The sequence below is a fragment of the Budorcas taxicolor genome, chromosome 7, assembly GCF_023091745.1.
Source record: "Budorcas taxicolor isolate Tak-1 chromosome 7, Takin1.1, whole genome shotgun sequence".
NCBI lineage: Eukaryota > Metazoa > Chordata > Mammalia > Artiodactyla > Bovidae > Budorcas > Budorcas taxicolor.
Window position 1 is genome coordinate 66,400,490 of NC_068916.1, and position 15,740 is coordinate 66,416,229.

A 15,740-nucleotide genomic window follows, 5' to 3' on the forward strand; every position below is an offset into this window, starting at 1 on the left:
AGCATCAGTCTTTCCAATGAATATTCAGGGCTGATTTCCTTTAAGAATGACTGTTTGATTTCCTTGCAGTCCAAGGGGCTCTCAAGAGTCTTCTCCAACACCACAGTTCAAAAGCATCAATTCTTTGGCACTCAGCTTTTTTTATAGTCCAACTCTCACATCCATACATGACTACTGGAAAAACCATAGCTTTGACTAGATGGACCTTTGTCAGCAAAGTAATGTCTCTGCTTTTTAAAATGCTGTCCAAGTTCATCATAGCTTTTCTTCCAAGGAGCAAGTGTCTTTTAATTTCATGGCTGCAGTCACCATCTGCAGTGATTTTGAAGCTCTCCCCCTTTCAAATAAAGTCTGTCACTGTTTCCATTGCTTCTCCATCTATTCACCATGAAGTGATGGGACCGGATGCCATGATCTTCGTTTTTGAAGGTTGAGCTTCAAGTCAGCTTTTTCACTCTCCTCTTTCACTTTCTTCGAGAGGCTCTTTAGTTCTTCTTCGCTTTCTGCCATAAGGATGGTGTCATCTTCGTATCTAAGGTTATTGATATTTCTTCTGGCAATCTTGATTCCAGCCTGTGCCTCATCCAGCCCAGTGTTTCTCGTGATGTACTCTGCATAGAAGTTAAATAAGCAGGGTGACAATATACAGCCTTGACATACTCCTTTTCCGATTTGAAACCAGTCTGTTGTTCCATGTCCAGTTGCTTCTTGACCTGCATACAGATTTCTCAGGAGACAGGTAATGTGATCTGGCCACTGCTGAGTTTTCCAAATTTGCTGGCATATTGAGTGCAGTACTTTCACAGCATGATCTTTTAGAATTTGAAATAGCTCAACTGGAATTCCATTGATTACTGATTATCCTACTCTATTCCCATCAGTAGTATTCCCATTTTATAGACTGAAAAAGTAGAGACACAGATAGGTAACTTATCCAAGGGTCACACAGTTATTAAAATGACAAAGACAATATTTAAACCAAGACAGACTGGCTCTAGATTTCTGAGCTTTAACCATACTCTGTGCTGCTGCTTTGTATATGTCTTCTCTCTTCTGCTTTCTTCAAGGTAATTCCCCAAATTACTACCTGGTCCCATCCCTCTCTGCGTGCCTCTAGATTCCTATATTTCAAGATCCTCCTATACAAAGTTTATGGTCCATAGGTCATGCTCATGTACTCTCTCCTATGCCCCCACTTATCCCATGACATCTTGGGGTCTTTCCCAAACCCTGTTTTCCAGTTATCACTGACTCAGGGATACATGATAGGTGGAGCTTTTATGATTAAGTAACTTACTCTCTATGGAGGTATTCACATTTCAAAATAGGGCTACTAGCTTAAATCAAAGGAATACATTCTAATAACAGAATAGGTGTCAATAAAAGACAAGTTATAAGGACATGGAACGACAGACTGGTTTCAAATCGGAAAAGGAGTACGTCAAGGCTGTATATTGCCACCCTGCTTATTTAACTTCTATGCAGAGTACATCATGAGAAACGCTGGACTTGAAGAAACATAAGCTGGAATCAAGATTGCCGGGAGAAATATCAATAACCGCAGATATGCAGATGACACCACCCTTATGGTAGAAAGTGAAGAGGAACTAAAAAGCCTCTTGATGAAAGTGAAAGAGGAGAGTGAAAAAGTTGGCTTAGAGCTCAACATTCAGAAAACGAAGATCATGGCATCCAGTCCCATCACTTCATGGGAAATAGATGGGGAAACAGTGGAAACAGTGTCAGACTTTATTTTTGGGAGCTCCAAAATCACTGCAGATGGTGACTGCAGCCATGAAATTAAACGATGCTTACTCCTTGGAAGAAAAGTTATGACCAACCTAGATAGCATATTCAAAAGCAGAGACATTACTTTGCCAACTAAGGTCCATCTAGTCAAGGCTATGGTTTTTCCTGTGGTCATGTATGGATGTGAGAGTTGGACTGTGAAGAAGGCTGAGCGCCGAAGAATTGATGCTTTTGAACTGTGGCGGTGGAGAAGACTCTTGAGAGTCCCTTGGACTGCAAGGAGATCCAACCAGTCCATTCTGAAGGAGATCAGCCTTGGGGTTTCTTTGGAAGAAATGATGCTAAAGCTGAAACTCCAGTACTTTGGCCACCTCATGTGAAGAGTTGACTCATTGGAAGACTCTGATGCTGGGAGGGATTGGGGGCAGGAGGAGAAGGGGACGACAGAGGATGAGATGGCTAGATGGCATCACTGACTCGATGGACATGAGTCTGAGTGAACTCCAGGAGTTGGTGATGGACAGGGAGGCCTGGCATGCTGCTATTCATGGGGTCGCAAAGAGTTGGACACGACTGAGCAACTGAACTGAACTGAATAAGGATGATAATAATAATATCAACCAAGTATAACATAAATGCAGCAGCTAGCATTTTTTGAATGCTTGTTTTTTATAGACACTAGAGGTTGAGTCATTTGCCCAAGGTGACCAGCTAGGACATGGAGGAGCTGGCATTTGATTCGCAGTCATGGGCCTCTGAGGACACTCACCCTTGAGTTTGACACAGTATTTATCATCAGTTTTTATCATAGACTCTTCTACTGATGCGACACCCCCAGACCCAATTTAATCTAACTCACTGATACGCAAAAACTATCTGTAGAGAAGAAACATTTATAGATTTTTTTCCTACTTATTATGGATATTTCTATAAAATATGATAATAATGATTATATGATCACATGCTTGGATATCATGACTTTATCAACTTGTTGTCAATGTTTCTAAATGCTTTCTGTTAATTTCTGCACTCATCCCCATAGGCTGGTAACCAACAATTCACAGACTGGAACCTTTCTGTGGACCATTCTTTGAATACTAATGGTCAAATCTCATTCTTTGCAATAAGGTGATTTATTAGATATATGTCTATGTATAACTGGATTAACTGAACATTTTTGGTAAAATTTGTTAGACCCTTTGTTCCAAGTATTGGTGATTAAACCCATGAACATAAGGCAGACCTGTAGCTGGACATGCCTGGATTTGAACCCATTCCTTCCTGTCCTATTTGTGTGACCTTGAGTGATGACTTCTCTGAGCCTCTTTTATTGTCAATGAAATGGGATAATCATATTCACCTGGAAGTTTAATTGTGAGGAGTTAATGAGACAAGGATACCTGGTATGCAGTAGACACTCAATAAATTTCATTCCATAGCTACCACATTCCACCCAACAGACACCAATGATACTAATGCCACGTGGCCTTAAGAAGAAGCAAATCTGGCATACGTGTTAGAAGCTGGTGTGTGTGTGTGTGTGTGTGTGTGTGTGTGTGTGTGTGTTAGTCACTCAATCGTGTCTGACTCTTTGCAACACCATGGACTATAGCCCACCAGGCTCCTCTGATAATGGAATTCTCCCGGTGAGAATACTGGAGTGGGTTGCCATTTCCTTCTCCAGGGGATTTTCCCAACCTAGGGATTGAACCCTGTTCTCCCATATTGTAGGCAGATTTTTTACCATATGAACCATCAGTCAGTCAGTCAGTCAGTCAGTTCAGTCGCTCAGTCGTGTCCGACTATGAACTGTAGACCCCTACAAACTGTTAATATGTGTTCTAATATCTAACCAGTACTCAAGCACTTCTGATCATGGGGAAAATTACTTTAACCCAGCCATTGGAGTTGTAGCTATCAGGAATGAGGACAGCCTGTGTACTTGAAAGGAGAAGCTATCTTTGAGCAGGAATTTCCGTCTGGCAAAGCAACTCATTAGATTCGGGAAGGTTGGGACTCCTCTGACCCTTTCCCCTCCCTGGAGCTAGCTGCCCCAGGCTCACCCAGGGAGGACACAGCTCTGAGTGGCCACACAGAGGATGAAGATTGATGTCAAAATATTAATTTCAAGTCAGCTCTGCTGATGTAAACTAAACAGATGCTCCTTTTAGCCCATGGAGTCAACTGGATTGTAATTCTTCTCAGTTCTTAGCCTAGAAGCAGAAGAGCATTTTATTGTTGAGGGAACATGTTGGCAGGTGTCTCAGAGGTCTGAAAGGTTAATGCAGGCTGCTGATGGTGGCTGCCTTGTTGAGAGATCTGCCTGCTAATTTTCTGGAGGTGATAGGACTGGAGAAAACTTGAGTTGGACTGGGGATCAACCTGCCTTTTAAAATCAAAGGGATGAGACTGGCTAAGAGATCAAGCCCTGGAGTCAGATCACCTCCTACATCATGAGCAGTGTGGTGTTAGGCAAGTTCCTTTACCTCCCTGGACTTGGTGTCTGCATCTATAAAATGGGAATAAGAAAAAAGCTCACATTATAGATCGTGCCTTGTAAATTAGTCTCACACACATACCATTGTTTCTCTAATTTTCAAGGGTTCAGAGAAAGCCCTTTTCTCACAAGATGTTAATTCATTCAGTCATTTGCTGTCTTTCTTGCACCAGGTGTGCAGCTTGCAGTGGAGAGCAAGAAAGGACATGATCTCAGAGACGTCCCTGGCCGTCCAGGGGTTAAGACTTTGTGCCCCCACTGCAAGGGTTATGGGTTTGGTTTCTGATCAGGGAATGAGATCCCACATGCCATCAAATGTGGGCTCCCCCACTCCCAAAAAATCAACTTAAGAAAAGATACATGATCTCCATACTCATTGGAGGTAGCAGTTTGATGGGTGAGATGGGCCCTGGTCAAGTCGCCAACCATATATGTGCCCTGTGTCTGTGGGAGGGCTTCAGAGGGAAATCTGATTGAATTTGGGAGGCCAGGACAGTCTTCTCTGAAGCAATAGCTCATCTCAGACCTGTTGCATGAGTAGAGGTTTGGCACATGGGTGAGAACAGAGTCTGAGCTGAGGAAATAGCATGACTGAGTCTCGGGGTGCCTGCTGAAGAGGGGCGATGTGCAGACTGCTAGGGAGAGCAGTAGGTGATGAGCTGGGACAGGAAGGCGTGGGCCAGTCTAGAGGTGTGGTCTGCATCCTAAGAGCAGGTGAGAGGCTGGGTTTCACGAAGGTTCATCTGGCTGCAGTGAGGACCACAGAGACTGTGTTCCCAAGAGTTCTGCTGTCAACCTGAGGTCCAGGCTCTGCCCTCTGCTTTCCTTCTCCTTATCTGTTTGGGTACATGCCTCTGCTCTCCAGCACCTGGAGTCTCTTTCCTGCCCTGTGCGCTCTTCCTGATGCCTTCCCTGCCATCCTTTTATTGTCCTCAAAGGCACCTGTCTTAGACCTGGCTTTGTTGGTCTGCATAGATGTGCTCCAGCCCCTCACCCTCCAGCCATCTCTCCTGTAACCAGTCCTCAGAGACATCTCCTGCCTCCGTAAAGTCACTAGTCTGCCAACTAGACCAGGCACCACTCAGAGCATGATGCTTTAAAATTTTATGAAGCCTTTTTGCATTTGTTCCTCTATTAGCTCCTCATTATAATCTCATTAAATGAGTAGCACCAGAATTACTATCCCCACTTGTTAGATAAGAAAACAGCTTGAGAAAAGTCAGGAGACCCATGCACAACCATGTAGACAGTGAGTATCAGGGGTTCCACTCAGAGGTCAAGTCCTGTCACTTTGAACCCCTTGACTTTTTTTTTTCATTGTTTTTTGGTGTGTACAAGTTTTTGCATAAACCTTGACTTTCTTTTCTCTTAGACGTATACCTAGGAATTGAGTAAGTGGATCATACAGTAAACGTCTAACTGATTAAGCCGAATGGCGTGCACTTGTTTTCTAAACAGTCTGATAAAATGTGTTTGCTATTTTACAGTCCTGCCAGCAGGGTGTGAGAGTTCTAATTACCCTGCATATTTGCCGATGCTTGGTATGATTAGTCTTTTAAATTTTAGATGTTCTAATAGGTGTAGAGCGGTAGTGCATTGTGGTTTTATTGTGCTTTCCTCAAATGATTAATGATGTAGATTTTACAGTGTTCCTGCTTGTTTTCAGGGCTGATTCCACTCAGTTTTAATAATAAACTTCTTTAATTAAATCTAGTACATGTTATTAGATTTGTTTGTTGTCATGAATAAGGTGAAGGAATGGCTTTTTACATTTTAGATGGGATCTCATTATATATATTCATCAAGAGAGGCATTTATCACCTTGCACAATGATCTTTCTTTATAAATCTGTCTCTTCTTCACTAGATGTGAGCATCTCAAGAAAAAGTCTCTCTGATTTGTTTTCATATCTCCATATCCACCACAATGCCAGGATCATAGTAGAAAACGTGTTAGTGTTTGTTGAACCAAATTCATGTGTTTTACTGTAAGAACTAGCTCTGCGGTAGATGCTCAAAATTGTCAATATTTAAAAGATCAAGTGAATAAGTAACTTTTGGATTTGCAACCATGTAACTGGCCGGTTGTCATCCTCTTTCTGATTCTCAATTTTCCTGTCTCCCAAATGGGCATGTTTGATCAGATGCATTTAGGATCTTTCTAAATATTACCAATGTCCCCAGACCTCACCTACCTATAACAACAAAATAAGGCCCTTTCTCTTAATTCTCATATTGTAGACTCTAACTCATGCTCAGATGAATGAGGGGTCTGGTCCTGAGATTTCCTAAGTCTTCCTCAGATGATCATTCTGAGAATAACTGTGCATGGATGAGAAGGATATATCTCATGAGGTAGAACCCTAGGGTCACCCCTTCACCCTTTTCCTCCCTAGGTCTTGAAGCAAGATTTCACTTTGCATTCAGTGAATGATTTTGCACACTTAAAATGAACAACAAACAAAAACTCTGCTCTAGACCTTTGAGATGGGGCTGTAAGGAAGATTGTTTCAGTTGAGATCCGCCAGGAAGGCTGGGTCAGGAAGGGTATCAAACTCTAGTAGCGCACTGTGCATCTGTTTGTACCCCAGCTTTGCAACCCCATTTTCTCACAGGACTTCTTCTCTGTGCCTGTAAGAATTCTCTGGTAATCTACTGGCCTCAGCCATTACCAACTCATGCTCCAGCAGACACCTTCTAATAACATTAAACCTTAAAGGGGAGGTATTCTACTGCTGTGTGTGCTAAGTCACTTCAGTCGTGTTTGACTCTGTGCAGCCTCCATGGACTGTAGCCCACCAGGCTCCTCTGTCCATGGGATTCTCCAGGCAAGAATACTGGAGCGGGTTGCCGTGCCCTTCTCCAGGGCATCATCCCAACCCAGGGATTGAACCTGGGTCTTCCGTGTTGCAGGCAGATTCTTTACCCCTAAGCCACTGGGGAATCCCCATTCTACTGCTCTACCTCCAAAAAATCTTCTTGATTCTTCTATACATTTTTTATGTGCAAATAAATTCTGGGAAAAGGACATCTAACTGACTCTATGCTACCATCTTAGTCCTAAAATGGTTATTTCTTCAGAACATGCTCCATGGAATCCATATCAGAATCCTCAGTTTCTTGTTGAAGATTCTTTGACAGAACGGAATCTCCGGAGGAAGATGCTGAGATTGCAATTAAAGCCTTGGGTATCCATTACACATATAAAATGTTTGAAAACCATGGCCTGAGACCCCTACCGCCACCCAGAATTATAAGGGTAATAAGTAGGTGTCCTCCCTGAAAAGAGGTCTGGTATGGTTTTGCCTCTGTAACTAATTCAGTTCAGTCACTCAGTCGTGTTCCACTCTTTGCGACCCCATGGACTGCAGCACTCCAGGCTTCTCTGTCCATCACCAACTCCCAGAGCTTACTCAAACTCATGCCCTTTGAGTCAGTGATGCCATCCAACCATCTCATCCTCTGTCCTCCCCTTCTCCTCCTGCCTTCAATCTTTTCTGGAACTAAAGGTTACTTAAGTGGCTCATATTCATGAGGTCAATGGACCTCTCTTTTTATCCTCTCTGTTCAGCAAACATTTACTGAGCTTCTTGAGAGCTAAACTCTGTGCTAGGAACTGGGCTTCAGCAGGGAACAAAGGCAGACTCAATTCCTGATCTCGCAAAGCTTGCATTCTAGTTTGAGAGAGACAGACAAGAAACAAAATTTTAAAAAGGAAAAGGCAGTTAGTGCCACAGCACAGTAAAATACTGGGCAAAGAGAGGTGATAAGTAATGTACGGAAGGGGAAAGGGAGCATAGAGTCAGAACACCCTCTGTGAGGGCAGGTGTGCAGTAGGTGGAGCCTGAGACAAGACCCAAGAGCCAGACTTTCAGGCAGAGGAAATATCCAGTGGAAAGGCGCTGAGGTCAGAGAAAGTTCTTTGCTTCAGAAATGGAAAGGAATCATTGTGGCTAGGGGATGTTGAATGAGAGAGGGAAAGGAAAGTCAAGCACATGAGAGAAAAGAGTGAGAAAGAGAACAAAAGAGAAATAACTGGAAAAGGAAGTGGGGAAAGAAGGTGTTTTCCCACTTTCTCAGGGGAGGATTACAAAGATGAGCAGAGCAGGGAGGGAAAAGAAGTGAGGTGTTCGTACAGACTACTTTATGGAAATAGGAAGTGAATTCGTTATCTTGGAAGGTAATTAAGAGAGTGAACGAAAGTTCAAGAGTCAACACGGTTTATTTATGGAGATGGAGAGAAGGCAAAGATCCGGTGACAATGCTGGGAGATGAGATTAAAATAAATGTAAAGAGGGTTGGCATATTGACTGTGTGACCTTATACTGTTCTAAAATTTAATTTTGTCTAAAGACATAGTAAATATGGAAAGTCTGTTGGTGCTTTAGAGTCATCTAATATTCTGAACAATGTCCTTGCAACAATCAGATCATTTTAGCTCCGTGGCTCTACTAAAAGCAATGTTCATTTCTTGAATTTTTGTCTCTTGCCTCAGAAATATTGCAGTAAGCACCTTTAATATTTTGAAAAGTCAGATCCTTTCAATGAGGAAAAATTTATGTTTTCTGATGGTAAGGTAAATTATATTTTATTGTAACAATTACATAATTACTTTATTACAGGCAAACCTGTCCTTACTCAGAGGGTTGCATATTATAGGTTGTAAGTATACCTGCTTCCTTTTTTAAGCTTTTAAATGAAAAGTAGAGAGAGCGCTGAGAAGAATGTCAACATTTGTGGCAAATTTTTTAGGTGATTGGGTTAGTGAGAAAGCCCACGTGCTAACTCAAGACACCAGACATGTTTTTCTTTGAAAATTACTTATTACTGGATGATCTGCACAAAGATCATTTTATGTTGCATCTAAAACCTCCGTTGTATTGCTATCTAGAGGAACCTTCTGGTAGAAAGCATTTTAAATGACAGAACCAAATCAGTCAAATAAGGCAGGCTTCCTGAAGGAGGTGAACTTTTCATTTTCATGGTTACCCTTTATTATCATCTTTATTTTTAATTGGATTATAATCGTTTTACAGTGCTGTGTTACTTCTGCTCTTCAAAGCCTAAATCAACTATGTGTATACATATATCCCCTCCCACTTAAGCCTCCTTCCCTCCCACCCTCCATCTCACCCCTCAGGGTCACCACAGAGCACCAAGCTGAGCTCCCCGCGCTATACAGCAGCTTCCCACTAGCTATCTATTTCACGCATGATAGTGTATACATGTCAATATCATTCTCTCAATTCATCCCCTCTTCTCTGAAGGTAGTAAACTTTTAAGGTAGCAGTTTCAAACTTTAGTGTTCCTGAGGACAAATCAGGTAACCTGGCTGTATAAATCAGGGCTCACCCTGTCTTTTAATGCCCCATACCTTTGGTAGACACTTAGGTATAAAACTTCTGATCTCTTTTTAACTGTGCTTTCCCTTATAGCCCAGTTGGTAAAGAATCCACCTGCAATGCGGGAGACCTGGGTTGGATCCCTGGGTTGGGAAGATTCCCCTGGAGAAGGGAAAGGCTACCCACTCCAGTATTCTCAGGCTCCACTTATGGCTCAGAGGGTAAATAATCTGCCTGCAATGTGGGAGACCTGGGTTTGATCCCTGGGTTGGGAAGATCTCCTGGAGAAGGGAAAGGCTACCCACTGCAATATTCTCGCCTGGAGAATCTCATGGACTACACAGTCTATGAGGTCACAGAGCATCGGACAGGACTGAGTGACTTTCACTCTCACTTTAGATTAAACAGTTGCTGATCCTTGGCTTCATTCTGTGTCTGGGAAATATCAAGGCATGGTGGAAATGGTGGCAATTTGGAAACTGCCTGCTCTGTCAAAAGGGGAAGTCTCCCTTCAGTCCCAGCTGATTGTTGCCTAGAAATGACATCCATCCATTATTGCCAGGTCATCTCATTTCTTCAAAGAGAAACTGGAATTATGAATTTTTTTCCAGTATGAACTCCATGTTTTTAGGTTACCCATTACTTCAAACATTTTATGAGCTCTGTTTAGGCACTACTGCATGGGCCAACTCACACACGCTTGTGGGGACAGCCCAGCACGCTGGCCTCCGGTCATGCCCTCTGTTCAAGGGGAGTCGCTCTGTTTCTCTCCAGTTCACGGTGTTCCGCTCCTCTAGCTGCAACTGCAATCTCAGCTTAGTGGAAATTTGGAAGAAAATCAAACGAATTATATGTTTATGAACTCAAAGACAAGTTCTTGCTGGATATTAGAATTTCCAAGAAAGGTCACATTTGGAGTCTTATAAAATGTTGTCTCTATTACTCATTCTTGAAGAAGACTAGTTTTATTCACAGCCATGGCTCTAACTTAGTTTTGAAAAATACCTCCAGCTCTGAGAAGAGATATTTTATGTGACACGGTAGCAAAACTCAGATATTTTCCTTTAGATTTATGGCTATTTCTTGCTCTTGGAAGGGCTGCTGCTGGCTCCGTCAGTGAAATGGTGAATTGTCTCTGACAGCAATGAATTCACTCAACGCACTCTTAAACCTTTCCAATTACTAGCTTTTTCCTAAGCCTCAGAGTACATTAATCATGTAACTGAGAAAAGACTTATTATGACCTTCTTTTGCATCAATTTTAGAAACAGCCTATACGTGACAAAGCTGTCTGCAGACGTGTCCAGTGTTTTCTATGGGAATTTAGGAAAATCAAACAAGAAATGGATATGCAAACTTAAAAAAGGAAGTTATAGCCTTTTAAGGACAGTGCAGTGTCATCATATTCTTATTTAGGTGGATTTAGTCTTTGTGGAAAGAGAGAGAGGAGAGAGTCCTGCATGTCATTTTAACCTCTGTGAGGAGGAAGTAATGGAGACAGACAGGAATCTGCCTGTGTTTCAATAGTTATGTGCCCATGTGCTCCCGATGTTAGCATCTTACAGACAATAGAGAGTTTAAAGCTGCATATTTTTAAAAACAACAGGACCCATAATTGCAAACCAAGCACAGCATGATGTTTGAGCAAATCTGGATATTACATAAGCTACTACTTATTAAGAGGCTTATTACAAAAACCTTATGAAGAGACAATACTTTCATACCCAATGTGGCTCCTTGCTGAGGAATTTTTCAAGGACAGATCTTCTATATTTTACTTTTTCACTTGGTGTGCTGACTACCCACAGAACGAGATATTGCATGCACACACGCATGTTCAGTTGCTTCAGTCGTGTCAGACTCTCTGCGACGCTATGGACTGTACCCCGCGAGGCTCCTCTGACCATGGGCTTTTCCAGGCAAGAATCCTGGAGTGGGTAGCTATGTGCTCCTCCAGGGGATCCTCCTGACTGAGGGATCGAACCCATGGCTCCTGTGTTGCGGGTGAATCCCTTCCTGCTGAGTCACCAGGGAAGCCCAAATGAGGCATTACCTGCAATCCACTCAGTCATCGCCACCATCACCATAACCTTCACCGTTCCTACCCTCACAGCAGATGGCCCAAACCACAGCTTTCCTTCTAGACCCTATGCCGCTGTCACTCCACTGGAGGTGTGCCTGAATAAACTGCTTTCTTAGGTTGACCTACTGGAGCATTAAAACAACGATTAAAAATCATTAGATGAAAGATGATTTATATCTCTTATCCCATTTTTATTCCCCACTAATGACACATGAACACTACACTAAGTGCTGATTATTTAAAGAAACACATTTCTTGTCTGGTGAGCATGCTGAGGGCATCATAGCATCTTAGCTTTGTATTTGCTAAGGGCTTGTCACAGAAGAAACTACCCATTTGATGCTGGAATGGAATTCAAAATGCCTTCTTTAGGAAAAGAAACTAGATTTTTTTTTTCATTTAAAAGATTTCATTAAACAGTGACTGGGAATGGGTAGCTAGAAGAGAAAAAGTGAGAAAGTAGCTATGAATTTTTAAGGGAAAATTAGGAAGAGAGTTCAGTTGTACCTAGGTATTCAAAAGATTAGGCAACCCTGAAGGATTAATTGAATCCCTATTGCCTGTTCAGTTTTGTGTTAAGTGCACTGAAAGACTATGAAGAAATAGAAGGAGCTGGCCACAAACCTGACAAGAGAACGAAACAGCATTAAAAGTACCTGGTAGAATCATTTGTCTGGTTCTTAGAGTTTAAAAAGCACTTAAAATAAACAATCTTACTTGACTCACCCAATTTCTTTAAGACAATGATTATGATCTTCATCTAATATAATAGATAAGGAAACTGAGGCCTAGATTAAGTAAAATACTTTGTCCAGCTAGTCAGTAGCTTAGCCTGTTTTGAACTCAGATGTTTTGATTCCAAACTGTAAGAAAAGTTCAGGGGAGGCATCGGTGATTGGTAATGAGAGACAATTCTCCACTCTGTCTCTGGAACATTTTGGTGTCTTACGAACAAGAGAATTGACTGCCTTTGTTCTCTGTCATCTTTTCAGAGATGTCTGTAGAACAGAGGATCTTGAAAGGTGGAAACTGTGTTCCTCCCAGGAGCAGAGGACGTGTGTGTGTTCTGTCCAGTGCAATAAAGATGATGTCTTCCTCTCAGGCAAAAGGTCAGGTTCATTATAAAAGATTCATATACCCTAAGAATCATCCTTTATGGATTGAAAAGACATCAGCAGCTCTGCAATCCAAGCCCCTTGAAAAATCAGCTTTATTAAGATGTAATTTAAATAGTGAAGTTGACCAACTTTATTTATTTTTTTTTTTATTTTTTTTATTTTTTATTTTTTATTTTTTTTTAATTTTAAAATCTTTAATTCTTACATGTGTTCCCAAACATGAACCCAACTTTAAATGGACAGTTTGACTTTCAGCAAATTTGCATAGTACTGTAACTATCAACACAGTCAAGGTATGGGATATAGTATTTCCTTCAGTCTCAAAATTCCTTCTGCAGTTAATTTATTCTCCTAATCTCTTGCCCTTGGCAACCACAGATTTTTATCACTTTAGTTTCCTATCCCTTTAGTTTTGCCTTTTCTGGGATCCCGTGTAGATGAAAAGATACAGTATATTATCTTTTTTATAATTATATTTATTTTTAATTGACTGATGATTGCTTTACAATACTGGTTTGATTTATATACAGTCTCTTTCACTTAGCAAAACCTGTTTGAGTTTTGCTCATGTTGTGATGTGGATTAGTAGTCTATTCCTTTTTATTGTTTACTGGTAGCGTATGTATACACATCAACTTGTTTATCCCTTCACAACTTGAGGGACATCCAGATTGTTTCCAAATTCTGGCCATAAAGATGATAAATATAAACGTAAAAATTTTGTGTTCAATTCAGTCACTCACTTGCATCTGACCATTTGGAACCCATGAACTGCAGCACACCAGGCTTCCCTGTCCATCAACAACTCCTGGAGTTTACTCAAACTCATGTCCATAAAGTCAGTGATGCCATCCAAGCATCTCATCCTCTGTCATCCCTTTCTCCTCCTGCTTTCAATCTTTCTCATCATCAGGGTCTTTTCCAATGAGTCAGTCCTCCACATCAGGTGGCCAAAGTATTGGAGTTTCAGCTTCAGCATCAGTCCTTCCAATGAATATTCATGACTGATTTCCTTTAGGATGGACTGATTGGATCTCCTTGCAGTCCAAGGGACTCTTAAGAGTCTTCTCCAACACCACAGTTCAAAAGCATCAATCTTTAGCACTCAGCTCTTTTTCTTTACAGTCCAACTCTCACATCCATACATGACTGCTGGAAAAACCATAGCTTAGACAAGATGGACCTTTGTTGGCTAAGTAACATTTCTGCTTTTTAATAAGCTGTCTAGGTTTGTCATAGCTTTTCTTCCAAGGAGCAAGCGTCTTTTAATTTCATGGCTGCAGTCACCATCTGCAGTGATTTTGAGCCCAAGAAAATAAAGTCTCTCACTGTTTCCATTGTTTCCCCATCTATTTGCCATGAAGTGATGGGACTGAATGCCACGATCTTCGTTTTTTGAATGTTGAGCTTTAAGCCAGATTTTTCACTCTCCTTGTTCACTTTCGTCAAGATGCTCTTTAGTTCTCTTCGCTTTCTGCCGTAAGGGTGGTGTCATCTTCATATCTGAGGTTATTGCTATTTCTCCTGGCAATCTTGATTCCAGGTGTGCTTCTTGCAGCCCAGCGTTTCTCATGATGTACTCTGCATATAAGTTAAATAAGCAGGGTGACAATATACAGCCTTGATGTACTCCTTTCCCAATTTGGAGCCAGGCTGTTGTTCCATGTCCAGTTCTAACTGTTAGGATTAGATAAATATAAACATACTTAGGTCTTCCCTGGTAGCTCAGGCGTTAAAGAGTCTGCCTGCAATGAGGGAGATCCAGGTTCGATCCTTGGGTCCAGAAGGTCCCCTGGAGAAGGAAATGGCAACCCACTCCAGTATTCTTGCCTGGAAAATGCCATGGAAGGAGGAGCCTGGCAGACTACAGTCCATGGAGTCACAAAGAGTGGGACACACTAAGTGACTAACTAGATGCTAGAAGCATATTTATGATTATGTTTAAATATTTATATTTATGTTTATAAAAAGCAATAAATATATTTATATTTATGTTTAAATAAAAAGATGATAGATATAAAAATAAAAATTTTGTATAAGTATATCTTTTTCATTTCTCATGGGTTAATTTGGACTAGGATTACTGGGTTATATGATAAGCATATTTACATTTATTAAAAAATGGCCAAACCATGTTCCAGTGGCTATACCATTTATGCATTTTGGTTAGAAAGATAAGAGTATTCCAACTGTTCTACATCCTCACTAACACTGGTATGAGCTGTCTTTTCAACTGTAGCCCTTCTGAGAGGGTAGGTAGTAGTATCGTGTGACTTTAATTTGCCTTTCCCTGGTGACTAATGATGTTAAGCGTATCTCATAATCTTTTTTGCCATCTATATATATTCTTTGGTAAGACGTCTATTAGAAACTTTTCCCTATTTTTAAAGAGCTGTCTTGTTTTGTTTTCTTACAGAGTTACCAAAGTATTTTATATATTCTGGAAATAGGTCTTTTTTGAGACGTTTGTTTTGAAATTATTTTTTCCCCAGTCTATGGCATGTCTTTTTAATTTCTTTACAGTATCTTTTAAACAGGAAAGTTTTAAATTTTGATAATATCAAGTTTGTCACTGTTTTTATATTGATCTCTTGTGTTTTTTGTTACCTATTTAAAAAACTGCCTAACCCAAGGCTGCTTGTATTTTCTTCTATGCTTTCTTTTAGAAATGTTATAGCTTTAATTTTTACATTTAAATGTATCATCCATTTCAAGTTAATTTCTTGCATGCCACATGAGGTAAGGGTTAAGTTTCATTATTTTACATATTCAGTAGTTCCAAAACCATATGTTGAAAAAATTATCTCTTGCCCACTGACTTCTTTAGTAATTTTGTTGCAAATTGATTGACCATGTAAGTATGAGCCTATTTCTGGAATATCTATTGCATTAATCTCTATGTCTGTCTTTATACCAAATACTGTGTTATCTTGATTATTAAAGCTTTATGAG